Genomic DNA, 15,525 nt, shown 5'->3' with positions numbered 1-15,525 from the left:
GGGGGGTGGGAGGGAGCGGAGGGTGGGTGATGGGTATTGAGGAGGGCACCTTTTGGGATGAGCACTGGGTGTTGTATAGAAACCAATTTGACAATAAATTTCATATATTTAAAAAAAAAGAATATCCTGTTAACTAACAATAGCCAAATTATGGAAAGAAGCCAAATGTCCATCGACTGATGAACAGATAAAAAATATGTGGTATATATATACAATGGAATACTACTTGGTGATCAAAAAGAATGAAATCTTGCCATTTGCACTAGCATGGATGGAACTAGAGTGTATTATCCTAAGGGAAATAAGTCAGGCAGAGAAAGACAAATATCACATGATTTCACTCACATGTGGAATTTAAGAAACACAACAGATGAACAGAGGGGAAAGGAAGGAAAAATAAGATATAAACAGAGAGGGAGGCAAACATAAGAGACTCTCAAATATAGGTAACAGACTGGAGGTTGCTCGATGATGGGAGATGGGTGGGGGATGGGCTAAATGAGTGATGGGCAGTAAGGAGGGCACTTGTTGGGATGAGCACTAGTTGTCATATGTAAGTGATGAATCATTCAGTTCCACTCCTGAAACCAATACTATACTGTATGGTGACTAACTTGAATTAAAAAAAATAAATTTAATAAAATAAATAAATAATTTTTATTGAATTTATTTTAATTAAATAATTAATTTTAAAAAGAAAGCATTTGGCTCAGATGGTTTCACTAATATATATATATATATATATATATATATATATATAGGATATATATATATCTCCTATGTATCCTATATATCCTATTAACAACCTCTAGTTAGCTGTCAGAGCACAGAAGTCCAAATTCCAGCAAGCTTCTCTCTAACTGTTCATTGGCTCTGCAGTTGTTTTTTTGTGTGTTTTTATTTTATTTTTGAGGGAGAGAGACAGAGTGCAGGCAGGGGAGGGGCATAGAGAGAGAGGGAGACACAGAATCTGAAGCAGGATCCAGGCTCTGAGCTGTCGGCACAGAGCCCGACGCGGGGTTCAAACCCATGGACCACGAGATCATGACCCGAGCTGAAGTCGGACGCTTAACTGACTGAGCCGCCCAGGCGCCCCAGCTCTGCAGTTGTAATAGAAGTGCAGGAGGCTGGACCATTTCGCATTTCCACTGACAAAGAATGAGAGTTCGTGTTGTTCATTATCCCCAGTATTCGGTGTCACTGGTGTTATGAATTCTGGCCATTCTAATGGGCTTGCGATTGTATTTCATCAGTGTTTCAATGTTCAATTTCCTAATAACATCTGGCGGTGAATATCTTTTCGTATGCCTGTTTGCCATCTGTGTGTCTTCTTTGGTGTGGTATCTGTTAAGGTCTTTGGACCATTCTTAAGTCAGTTTGTTTGTTTCCTTCTTGAGTTTTAGGATTTGTTTCTATATTTTGGATAATAGTCCCTTATCAGGTATGTCTTCTGCAAATACTTCCTTCCAGTCTGTGACTTGTCTTTTTTTTATTATTTTTTAAACTACTTACTTACTTATTCACTTATTTGCTTTTCCAGCTTTATTGAAGTTTAAGAAACAAATAAATTTGTACATATTTAAAGTATTCAAAATAATTATTTGGTATATGTATACATTGTGAGACGATTGCCCCAAGTAAGTTAATTCACACATATACCACCTCACAAAGTTACCATTGTGTGTGTGGAGAGTGAGAATGATTAAGATCTACTGTCCTAACAAATTTCAAATAGACAACAGGGTACTTAACTATGGTCACCAGACTGTCCATTAGATCCCTAGAGGTCATTCATCTTATCACTGAAACTTTGTACCATCGGACCAACATCTCCCTATTTCTGCCATTGTCCCAAACCCTGGCAATCACCACCATTCCACTCTCTACCTCTGGGAGCTAGACATTTTTTTTTTTTTTGAGACTTTACATGGGTGAGATCATACAATATTTGTCTTTCTTTTTCTGGCTTATTTCACTTAGTATGCTGTCTTCCATTTCATCCGTGTTGTCACCAATGGCAAGGTTTCCTTTTTTCTTCATGGCTGAATAATATTCAGATGTGTATGAATATATAATACATATATACAAATATATAATACATATAATGGAGTATATAACATATATAACATATTCCATTTTGTATTGCATATAATTTTATTTATACACGGGTAATGTTTATATATATGTGATATATATTATAATTATATCATAAGTATAATAATACATATAATTGAGTAATGATGCAATGAATGTGGGATAGCAGACATCTCTTCAAAATACTGATTTCATTTTCTTCGGATATATAGCCAGAAGCTGGCTGAATCATATGATAGTTCTATTTTTAATTTTTTGAGAAACCTGCAAATTTCTTTCCAGAGTGGCCGTACCCATTTACATTTCTACCAACAGTGTAACAGGTTTTCCTTTTTTCCACATCCACACCAACATTTGTTGTCTCCTGTCTTTTGGAAAACAGCCATTCTAACAAGTGTGAAGTGATATCTCACTGAGGTTTGGATCCGCATTTCCCGATGGTTAGTGATGTTGGGCACCTTCTCATGCACCTGTTGGCCACTTCAATTCTTCTTTGGAAAAATATCTATTCGGGCCCTGTGTCCATTTTTACTTGGAATATTTGGTATTTTGCTATTGAACTATATGAGTTCCTTATACATTTTGAATACTGATTCCTTCCTAGGTAGATGGTTTGCGAATTTTTTCTCCCATCCTGTATGTTGCCTTTTCACGTCGTTAATTGTTTCTTTTGCTGTGCGGAAGCTTTGGGGTTTGATGTACTCCTGCTCTTCCTTCTACTTCTGGAACCTAGCTCAAGTGTTCCCTCCTCTGTGCCATCCCTATACCTGGCATCTGCCCGTCAACATCTGGAAACTTCAATATGAAAGCAGGTGTAACACAGTAAAGCATTCTTTACCAATAAACGGAATTAACAAGATGGAGATAAAGAAAATGAAGAACAGCCTAGTTGACTATTTACATTTTCTCCATTTGTCTGGACCAGGTCATGGTGACCCTAAATAATATCTATTCCAATTGAGATGAAAAGAGTCAAGACTAACAGTGAGTCATGTGCCTGGTAAAGTGACTTTGCTCTTGAGACTCCAGATAATGCACAGGGTCAGGTTTCTGAGTCATTCCGCCCCTGCTTTCCCATCCCTTAAAAACTCCCTCCTTCAGGGTATTGAAGTGTTGGGGATAAGGAAGTGGAGGAGGAGGAGGGAAGGACTAAAATCCTGTTTCAGAGGTTCTCTGCTGGATTGATCCGGTGTGATTCTCTTGCTGACAGTGACAGCTGTGCAGCCCAAGGCGATGCGGATTCATTCTCAAATTAAAACAATAAAATTTACTAACAACTCTCCAAATCCTCAAGCTAAGAGGTCTATAAACTGTATCCTCTTTTCCTAAACTCCCTGAAATTACTTCTTCATCTCTTTTTCCTTTTTAACTACAGAATTTAAGTACTGTTCTTAAAACCTTAGAACTCTATTTCTTCTCCCAGTTGGCTCTTAGCCTGGGTCTTGCGCGGTGTTATTCCCTTTCCTTTTTCCAACTACCTGGTTCTCCGAAAAGAGCAGAGGTCAGACAGACACAGACTCTGATCCTTGCTCCCTCACTTACCAGCAGTGAGCTAGTCTGGGGTTCTCTCGTGGTTTCAACGTTGTCATCCCTACAAATGGACTTATTATACTGTTGCAGAAATTTTCTGGCAATGCTGTCGTCAGGCACACAAAGAGTGGACTGGACCACTTAAAAGTGGTTTCAGGCTGAGGATACAGTTCTTCATTTCTTTCAAACTCCCATGCAAGTCTGCCTCAAGAACAGAGGAGAAACATCAGTACACTGGATTTTTTGCCTCCAGGTCAGAGCTTGAATCTAGTGGCAATGGAGGCACTGGCCAATGAACAAAATTCCTGGGGGTGCTAGAGAGGATGAAAACCCCAGGAAGAGGTTAGGGATTTGTCTTTGACAAAAAGAAGCACCCTAACAGATGGGAAAGAGAATAGGAGAGCTGGAGGACGTGTGTGGAATAGTAAATCTCGTGTCAGGAAGTATAGGGGTCCTGTAGGTTGGTAAGGAGGGGAGGTCTTTGTTGAGAGTGAGGGAACATTGGTAAGGCGGAAACATTTGAAGGGCCTGGGAAGGTCGGAAACAGCCACAAGGGTTTAGACCACCGAAGAAAATTGATCAGGGGTAGACTTTCCCAGCATTGCAAGATCCAAAAGTGTCTCCAGTCTCCAGGTCTTATATGTATTTCGTGTTTTCCGGTAGCACTTGGCATCCTCGATACAGACTCAAATAAAGTAGATCATTAAGTTCACTTAGCGTAGGGTTTTTGCCAAGATGGATGTAACGGAAGGACAAAGGAGTAGGAGAGTTTATTCCCCGAAGGTCTGACTTTTGTATGCTGGTTAAAGAAAGAAGTGGGAAGAGCCCTCTGTCTTAATGTCATGTCCCCCGTTGAAAAGAAACATTAAGATTTTAATTTTCCACCATTTGTAAACTGCTCAGATAATCATGAGTAAAGCCACTCACTAGTAGGAAAAACTATATAAATTGTGACTTTTGTAGCACATTAAAGTGAAACTTCGCTCCGCATTTTAAATTCCTGTTATCAGGAACAACTATTAGAAGAATAATGAAATAAGTCATTTTCATATATTTATAGCACATATTCGTTATTCTCAATCTCTTAGAAAGAGCGGCCTATACAAATGAATTTAAGTGCTTTTTCATTAGTATAAATAAAATGGAAAGTAGAGTAAGGAATTGCTGTAAATACTGTAGGCTAAAGTACTTTCCGTAATCTTTTTCTTGAACGATGGTGGCAGTTAAAAGAACACTTCAATACTTGTTCTTGGTAATGAACAACATAAACCCGAAGAAGTAAAATCTCTTTTCTTGGAAAGCACATGACAGCCACAGTTGGAAGGTAGGATCTTAAAACGAATTTCCTCTCCCCATCTGGTGCCCACAGGGCCAACGCATTTTACATGGAGAAAGGAGAGCTAACGTTTCCACGGCTGCTCTCTACTCCACTTTCGGTCAACAACACTTCAAGGCACTTTGTATGCTTCCAGGGCATCATGTCTCCAGAGAATTACTTCCAAAAGCCTTATTAAGGCCTTCAAGACCTTCCATGATCTATGCCCAAGCAACTTCCCTTCCCTTCCATTAACCGTGAAAACAACACAAACCTCCTTCCTCAAAAAAGCCAAGCTTCTTGAGCTTTCCCTTGTCTCTGGGTACTTGCACTTTGGATTCCCTCCGTCTAGAATACGCTTCCCTCAGAGAGTCACATGGCTCACTCCTTCAATTCATTTGGACCTTCCTTGAAAATGCAGCCCCTCAACGCTAACGTCCTTCATGGTCCTATCTGAAAATCAGCCCCCATCTCTAAATAAAATCCTTTGTCCTCCTTCTTTTTGCAAAACTCAAGCCTTTCCTTTTCCTGGGGAATTAGAGTGGGCCCAGCTACACTGTAAAACCTCTCCCTCTCCCTGCAGTTAGTGACCTTTCCTTAAATTGTTCCCCATGGAAGGTAGACGCATGTTGGTAGTACCCCCATCCCCAACCTTCAGGCCAGCTCCTTAGGCCCTGGGCCCGCCTTCCTTTTGCTCCCTTTCCTCTGTCTGCTGTCTGAGGCTGAATGGCCACCCAGTCACAGTCACGCAGAGAACAACAGGGCCCTAGAGAATTATAAAGCAACCCAGGGAGAAACCGGACCCATAGGGAGCACAGCTGTCCAACCTAGAATGCTCATCTCACACTGTAAGAGGGAGAGAAGCAAACTTCTGTTCTCTTGAAGCCACTGGCTTTGTATTAGATTTCTCTGTTACAGCAGCTTACTCTGGCCCCAACTGACCCTTCGACATTTCTCCTCAACGCGCTTGCCACCACTTGGCGTTGGCTTACGTGTGTTTTTCTTTGGTTTTCTCTGGCTTATTGTCTGTTTTCCTCACTAACGTGCTGCTTCACGAGGGGAGCCGGAGGAGGCACTCGAAAACTTCGGTGCGCGAGCGAGGAGCACGTGAACGAGTGTTGAATGGATTATACCCTCACCTGGGGCTCTGCTTCCAGACCTGCTCTTCCGCCCCCCCCCCCCTCTGCACCCCCTGCCCTCCCACACGTGCTCCACAGCGTGGGTACATGAGCCGTACACGTGCCGGGGCTGAGTCAACACAGTGTCTGGGCTCAGTTGCAGGGGCCCCAGGCTGCACTCACTGTTCATAATCAGCAGCAGCCCAGTGGCCCTCCTCCCACAAGGAGAGCTGAGCTCTCTGGAAACGTAGCTCAGCAACTTGGCTTTCAGGGAGTGTATACCTCTGTCAGGTACCTTTACCCTAACGGCCATTTCAGAAAGTAGACAGGTTGGCAAAGCAAAAGGAATTGAGCCCTGCAAAGAACTCATCTCCAAGATTAAATCTTTGAAGATCCTCAGATAGCCATTATTACCCTGGCTCCCTTCCAACTGAGAGAGTCAGCAAAATGATCAGTGTCTTATCTCCCAGGTAAAGGAAGATACTCAGAGCCCATTTCTTTTTGAGTGTATAAAATAAAAAATTCTACTGAGTGGTTACTTCCCGTGTTTGGCAGTTTTAAGATAGACAGTACGTTTCTGGAACCGAAAGGGATTTGGCAACAGCAAGTTTTCACATGCTAAAATAGCTCATCAGCTTCCCCTGGCATGATTGTTAAGTGGGTTTAAGTGCTGCATTTTTTTTTTAGTATAATTTACAGAATTGTTGATTAAATATATATTGTATTTCATTTTCAAAGCTAGCCCGGGTTTCCAGCTAATTCAAAGCAAATGTGAGTTAATAGACAAGAAGTGTTGCAGATTCCTTTGCAATTTCACCTTTGGACTGAATGACTTGAAAAATTAAATTGCCTACGCACACATGCGTGCACACACACACACACACACGCACACACACACACACACACTGGAATTAACTGTATAAAATAATCTTTTCTTGTAGCCAAGCCTGGACTTCTACTTATTTTATTAGTCTTTCCTGTCTTGTTTTTCCTACATAGATTATAAGTTCCTTGAAAGCAAGGTCTGGGTTTAATATTTTCCTTGTTCTAATCAAGGAGTTTAGAATCATGCTGTAAATGTGATACACTCTCAACAAACACTTGATGAAATAATTAGGAATTGAAGTTAATTTGTTGTTGCAATATATGAAAACCTTCAAGTAGCTCTAAATTCTATCTATTCAGACATGAAACCCCAAGTAATTAACGCTGATCCACACGCTGAAGATCCAAATTGAATTAGGCTGTTTTGGAGGAATCATGCTGTGGTCACATTCATTTTCAACTTTCAACTGAACACTGAACATTTTACCGGAAATTAAAAATATGTCCTCCCCCACAGCAATATATTTTACTACGTCAGTTAGTGAATACTGCCCTTAGGCCCAGATACGCACAGCCCTTGACCCAGGCCCTGTGTCCAACCTCTGGAACTTTGGAGTACATTTCTTGAAAATTCCCAAGTCCTCTTCCAGTTCCTGGGACAAGCTAGGACTGTAACTGCCATCCTCACAAGGTGCCCCAAAGCCAGACTAGAAACCACCTGGGCCCTGGTCTCCTCTTCTCCCACCTGGGGCCCCCTCTGACCCTTTATCTGATGTGTGGAGTTGACCAAGTGTCCCAAGTAACTTTAAGATTCATCTCAATGGGTTGTCTCTGGGTGCCACGCCCAGGAGCTGGTTTCCAAAGGCTAGTCTACCAAGCAGGTTACTTTTTCGGCACGTGAGGTACTTTTTTCAAACTTTTGTGCAAGAAATGGCTACAAGAATGGCCTTCACACACCAGTCTGGGGCAGCACTCACTCTCACGGGAACATGAGTTCAGGGATCTGAGCTATCAGTTGTCCCTCTTTGACCACTGAGCTTCACCTGAATCTGGAGACCTTTGCGTCAGTCCTGGCCCCTTTGTATTTTGGCAAGAGTGCTGCCTCGGCCTCTAGAACCAGAGGGAGCTGAGAAGGATGGCAGAATTTTTTTACCCTGTTCACTTCTTACCTGCAGTATCTTTGCTTCGTGTCAGGAATACTCTGTAGGTGGTCATGCCTGTACTCTCCCAGGGATTTCAAAACGGTTGCTCCATAAGGCAGTGGTTTCTTTCAATCAATAACCCATCTTAACTCAAACCAATGTGGTAACATCCTGCTTTCCTGGGTCAGTCTTTTTGTTTTACAATTTTTTTAATGTTTATTTATTTCTGATAGACAGATAGAGCACAAGTAGGGGGGAAGCAGAGACAGAGAGAGACCCAGAAGCTGAAGCAGGCTCCAGGCTCTGAGCTGTCAGCACAGACCCCGACAGAGGGCTCGAACACATGAACCGTGAGATCATGACCTGAGCCAAAGTCAGACACGTAACGGACAGAGCCACCCAGGCGCCCCTTTCCTGGGTCAGTCTTAAGCCGCGTTAGATGTATTGGCTAAAACTGTTTTAACAATACCACAAACTTGATGGCACGAAACAACATAAATTGATTCTTTTATGGCTTTTGGAGGCCAAAAGTCCAAAATCAGATTCCCTGGGTTGAAATCAAGGTGTCAGCGGTTACAGACACCTGATAACTACAGAAGCTCTAGGAGAGGATCTATTCCTTGAATTTTCCAACTACTGGTGGCCTGCCAACATTCCTGGGCTTACAGCTCCATCACCCAATCTCTGCCTCCAAACTCATAGAACCTTTCCCTCTTCGGAGTCAAATCTCCCTCTGCTTTCTTGTTATAAGTACACATGCGATTGCATCCAGGGCCAACCTGGCTAATCTAGGGTAATATTCTCATTTCAAACCCCATACTTTAATCCCATGTGTAAAACTTATTTTGCCAGAGAAGGTAAAATTCACATTCACGAAGTTTAAAGATTAAGACCTTGATCTATTTATGGGCCATTATTCAGCCCACCACAGTGGACAAGGGATGGAAATCCCATGAAGAAATATGCCACTCTCTTTGTTCCCTTTGCCTATCTTCTCCAATGGTGGTGACATTTGGAGAGCTGAGGTGCAACCAACACTTCAAGAGATCTCCAAGAATGCTGTGATGCCTACCTAAAAGGGTTCAAGAGAAGACACTGTTGTTCAGATCTGTTTTTATACTATAAAATGCTGAGCGGTGAATTAAGGAAAACTGTGCACATTTTCCTTCATACCCTAAATAAGATTCGCATTGTAGTTATCAATGAAAGACACTATTCACAGGTGACATGACAAGGGATGCATCATCATCTATAACGAGATAACTGGCATTAAGTATATGGCATTGGGGGAAATGCATAGGCAAGGAAACACATATTATCTCAATAAAAACACATTTCAAGGATTCATTTCTCTCACCTCTTCTTCATGGTGGGAGATACGAAAATAGGAATGGCATATTTGACAATAAAGAACACAAAGAATGAATAGGAAAATATGCGGCTTGGATGATACACATCTCCATGTACTGTTTCCGGAAAGGGGAAAGCATGACCAACGTTGGAAATTTGGACACAACAGTCTTATTCACCTCCTGGATTATTTGGCCAATTGTGTGAGCACCTGCTGTTGGCTTCGGATTCATACTGAAATTTATGGAATTTTTGGAAGGACAAGAGTTTTTAGCATTCTACGTATGCTTTATCTCCCCAACTGAGTAGGACACTCCATGAGGCCGGAAAGGGACTGTTTTACCTCTCTAATCTAAGGCATTGAACACATAGCAGGCAATCACGTTATCTGACCAGTGAATGAGTGAATAACTCCATTTCTGAAAGTTTCCAAGAGAGCACCATTCCCATTCTGGAATTCAGATACCTTATGTTGAGAAAATAGAATAAAATGGCAACTGAACTGAGCTGACCCACCACTCAAGTTTCCCTGTTCATCACATTCCATCTCGCCATCATGTTTGGCCATAACCTAGCAATAATACCATATTTGGATTCATATATTGTATTTGATTTTCCAATCGCAAACATCAAGCCTTTGATCAATTTTTTTTCTAAGAAAAGTTTCTTTCTTTACACAGTTGCAGACAGACTAGTCGCAAACATCCCCAGCAGTGGCCATTAACAGGGGGTGATGTTGCTTCTTAGAATTTGTTTTAAAAATATGCAATAGCTTTCCTAGCTGCCACAACGATTGTGGAGAAGGATGAACATTTAGAGGGCAGGGGGCTGCAATCTGTAACACAGTCTAGCACAACAACAAAGAAGGATGATCCTGTGACTGAAAAATATGCTTCAAATGATCTGAATTGTAAACCTAAATCCACATTACATGTAAAATATTATATCCTTTTTACATAATTTTAGTATCCACATTACATGTAAAATATTATATCCTTTTTACATAATTTTAGTATACACTGAATTTTCCAGGACTGTAACTTCCATGCCAATTGAAGAAAGAGTTTATTTCATTTGGTTGGAAATTTTACATAATCTGGTAATAATTTTGGAAAATCATATAATTGCAGGAAAAACTACTTGTGGTATTAAGTACCCAACACAACACATATGTTACAGTTTGCATCGGTAGCTGTCACACTCCCAGTAAGTCTACAGACGGAGGCAAACATCTAGCGACTTAATTATGGCTTCTCCTACAGCATTCCCAAGCATCTCTATATTGAAATGTATGTCTGATTATAAATTAATTTCCTTTGGTTTCTCATTTATATTGAAATTAGGGAATTGCACTGATTTTTAAAAATCATGTCTGTGAGTCGGTTGTGTTAAAAAAGGAACTTCATTTTAAGATACAAAACAGAGCATTACAGATGACTTCTGAGAACCAATTGTATAAGGCATTTCAATGCAGCCCTCTTTCTGCAGAACTAGAGTATCGATGAGAAAGATTGAGGGCACTGGGAAAAGTTAGGTGTACAATGGAAGAACGACGGGGTCCTCGTGTTCAACTATTCAGTCTTAGTTGAAATTCTTTGCATCCCTTTGATGTTATTTCCAGATAATAGATATCCAAAGAGAAGAGCAGAGCAAAAACAGACCATACATAAAGGCAATATTCTGAGAGCCATGGGGGAACAAATGGAGGAAATGAGAATTATACCCAGTAGCCAAAACTCAACTGGATGTTCTATACAAGTAAGTTTAGTCAATAAAAGACAGAAACGGTACAGTTGTCATGGAACAATTCTACTTGACCCGAGTTTATTTGCACCATTTTAAGCACAAGGCAAAGATTATATTTTCTTAAAGAAAGATCTCAGGACAAATAAACAAGTGCATTTTAGCAAGACTGGAACATAAACTCCATGAAGAGAGAGATTTCGTATTTTGTGCACATATCGCTTCCCTAGTTCCCAGAACCATGCTTAAACAAAGTAGGCGTTGCATACATTTTTCTATGTTCTAGGGATGTGTAAAGAAACACCAGCCTTGGTACCTTAGCTTTCTGGACACTACTATGTTATTATTACTAATTATTTTTGTAGGACGAGCACCTAAATCCGACATCGGGAAGACTACCTTGTGATGATACCACAGCTCAGAAAACCATCCACAAAATGAAAAGTCAACCTATTGAATGGGAGACGATATTTGCAAGTGATATGACCAATCAGGGGTTATTAGCCAAAAAAAAATAAAGAACTCACACAACTCAATATGAAAGAAAAAAATTCAAGTAAAAATGGGCAAAAGGCATACAGCTGGCCAACAGTCACATGAAAAGATGCTCAACATCACTAATTATCACCAAAATACAAATCAAAATCACCATGAGATATCAGCTTACACCTGTCAGAATGGCTACTGTCAAAAAGACAAGAAATAACAAGTATTAGAAACAATATGGGGAAAAGGGAACACTTGTATACTGCTGGTGGTACATAAATTGGGGTAGCCACTATGGAAAGCAGTATAGAGTCTCCTCAAAAAATCAAAAGTGGGTAACTGCTGCATAACCCAGCAATCCCACTCCTGGCTACTAATCCAAAGCAAACAAAAACACTAGTTTGAAAAGAAATATGCACCCTTATATTCATGGCAGAATTATTTACAATAGCCAAGATATGGCAGCAACTTAAATGTCTATTGATGGATGAATGGATAAAGAAGATGTGTGAGTGTGTGCGCGCGCGCGCGCGCGCGCACACACACACACACACACACACACACTGGAATATTATTCAGCCACAAAAATGAAATCTTGCCATTTGCAACAGCATGGATGAACCTAGAGAAGATTATGCTAGTACAATAGGTCAAAGATAAATGCCATATGATTTCACTTACATGTGCGATATAAAAACAAAACCAAACAAACAAATTTTAAATGTATTTTTATAATGAAATATGAAAGATTTTCATGGGTAGTGGGATTAATCTTCCACCCTGAACTATGAATTGAAAAGCATGTAGAAAAAGGAAACCCCTTCAGAATCTGCCTCAGTGACGTGAATTCCTACAGGGAAGTCTTCGCTGGCTAGAAATTTGCCTCGGTTGGTTTTTACTGGAAGTTTATTTTGAAGCTGCTTATTATTCAAATATAAGAAGAATTCAGCAAAATCATGAATTGCTATCATTAATTATTCACTGGGATTAAGGAGTCGGTTATAACCATGTCTCCTTTTAATCCTGTTTTATTAATTTATATTCTTGGCAAACTCCTCTACTAAACGGATTCAAGCTTACTATGGGGACCCAGAGAAAGAATGGAAGGTCCCTGGGGTCAAAGAGCAGCATTTGCTTTAATTTGATAAAATAAATTAGCATGGGATTATGGGTGCTATTAGCATAAAATCCCCCACTGCTGCCTCTCTGGCCTTTGGGAGAATGTTGAGTGATTATGTTGACTCTGGCCTGATTTTCTATCAAATCAGAGTTTCCCAAGTAGCTTTACTAAAATAGTTAAGACTAGTTACTGCTCTTTGTGAATATGTCAGAGTGTGTGTGTGTGTGTGTGTGCGCACATGCTGGCATATGGGGAAAAAAAAATCAAGGCGGCTTTGAACCTCAGAAAAGACCTCCAGGTCACGAGTGGTCCATCCAGCATTATTTATCTACTCTGGTAGTCGAACAAAGAGGAACAGAATATTTCCCCTGAGATATCACTTCCAAAGGTTAGAACTGAGCAAAGACGTCTCTAACTTTTCTTTCTTCTATGACTCAGGCTATGAATTCCAGCACCTGAATCATCAGCATGATTTAGCCTTAGGTTTCTTTCCCTTAAGAAAACAGAGGTTTATAAGCCTTTGACATACACTATTGGTCAAAGTTCTGCTTCTTCGTTTGTTTTAAAATGAGCTCGTCTGGAGATTAAAATAGTGTTCAAAGTTTTCTGGTTTTTATTGAGCACACCTATATTTTCCTTTGTGTGCTCTGTTCATTGTTTTAGATTTCAGTGCTATTTACAAAAGAGCTTCAATTTCCCAGCCAAAGGCTGAGTGTGTAGAGTTTCACCTTCAAAGAGAGTGGAGCCCATCATTTCTGCTACATGGCTCCTCTTACCATGTTCCGTCAGCTCTACCCTCAGTGTCTTTCTTTGCATATGCAGAACCCAGAAATCACGCGTTCTTCCAAAGACAAAAGGTAGAAACATGCATGCACCTTATTTTATTAAATAGGTTCCTGGATTTGCAAATCCGTTGCATTTTAAATTAATTAAATCTATTTCTAAATTTACTGATAACTAATTTTGGAATACTTTTGTGTTGTTAAAAGTCAGCTCTGTTTTTTTCTAGCTCATCAACTCCAGTCTAAGCATCAGTCTTCCTTTTTATAAAAAATAAAATATTGAAGTCTAGGTTCCCTTTCCAATCTTATCACTTGTTACCAGATGACCTTGGTGTCGAGGGGGATTCAGAGAAGACTGAAGCTTAGCCCCACCCTCAGAAAACTGGCAATTAGATGAGGAAGGGCCTTGCCAGATGCTTACATTCCAGCCCTGCTGGTCTATGGTTCGAGTATGGCACTGGGTTTGAACACATCCTCTTCCCTCTAGTAATCGAGTGAATTTGAACAGCAAGGGTTTTAAACTTCTAGAGCCTCTATTTTCCATGTTAAAATGGATATAATCATATATGTGTCATAGTTTTTAAGGATCGCCTAAGACACTGAACGCACATTTCCCACCACAGGGCTAGATGATGCACTGAAGATACTTACACACGGCCATCACCTCCAGTGCCATAATCCTACTTGGGACCAGTCATTTTGTTCTCAGGACAAACTGAGTTGCTATCCTTCAACTTTGTACAGCGCCAGGAAAACGTGTAGCCCGCAACGTAGACGAGGGTTTCACGACACTCGAGATCTCGTGAAACACATGTAAACTTATAGTATTTGTAAGGCACCTGGGAGCCTGTCGGAATGTGGCCCAACTTCTCTGCCTACCCCTGCCCCCACCACACACATACACACCGGCCCCCTGGGGGGCTGAAGGAATCAATAAACCTGCATGCTTGGCCCTAGAAGTATGGAAAGCCACGATCTAGGATTCCGAACAATATCCTATGGACATTTGAGGAGTGCTGTTCGGAAAACGAGGTCACAGGGGGCGCCTGGGTGGCTCAGTCCGTTGGGCGTCTGACTTCGGCTCAGGTCATGATCTCGTGGTTCACGAGTTCCAGCCCCGCATCGGGCTCTGTGGTGACAGCTCAGAGCCTGGAGCCTGCTTCCGATTCTGTGTCTCCCTCTCTCTCTTCCCCTTCCCTGCTCATGCTCTGTCTCTATCTCTCAAAAATAAATAAACATTAAAAAAAAAAAGAAAATGAGGTCACAAGAGTTTAACAAACCAGCATATCACTCACCATACGTGTTAAGCACAGTATCATTGAAGACTGTTCGAGATCGAAAATCAGAGGGTATAGTTCCTTGGTACTGTAAGACAAACCCTTATAAAAAAAAAAAGGAAGTAACTGATATTTTAATCGGAGGTACCGTTCAGCCATTCTTTCTTGACTGCTATGTCGGTAAAACCAAGTTCCCATCCTGGTTAAAACAGTATGGGCAACTCTTGCATTTCCAAATCCCACTGGACCCAGATGACATCACTAACAGATCATCAGAGATGAAGACCTGGCTCCTCTCCTCTTTTCCCTTTGCTTTGTGGCTTTCCTCCCCCACCGCAATATAGATGAGAAGACCTTGAATATCTCACACTTAGACAATAGTGCCTAGACGCCCTCCAGCTCACCAACACCGAATGAACAATCTGCTAGGCGAGGGCTAAGCCTCTTTACCCATGTTTCATTACCCTGGAGCTACCGCTATCAGTTAGCAAATGAAAATCCTGAGATTGCTTTGCAAAAATGAGTTATTTTATTTTATGAAATTTGTATATGGGCTGTTCAAAGTTATTTGATATTAAATATGGGAGAGGGAAACTCCACTGGGAGTCACAGAGCAGCAATAACATTTAAATAAATTACTAAGCCTGACATCCAAATAGTTTATTTTTCAATACCCACCACTCTTCATGATAATTCCCAGCCATAACCATAATGCTTTCGGTACCAGCCTTGTTTATCACACC

This window comes from Panthera uncia, chromosome F1, assembly GCF_023721935.1.
Source record: "Panthera uncia isolate 11264 chromosome F1, Puncia_PCG_1.0, whole genome shotgun sequence".
Lineage (NCBI taxonomy): Eukaryota > Metazoa > Chordata > Mammalia > Carnivora > Felidae > Panthera > Panthera uncia.
Note: the sequence above shows the minus strand (reverse complement) of the source record.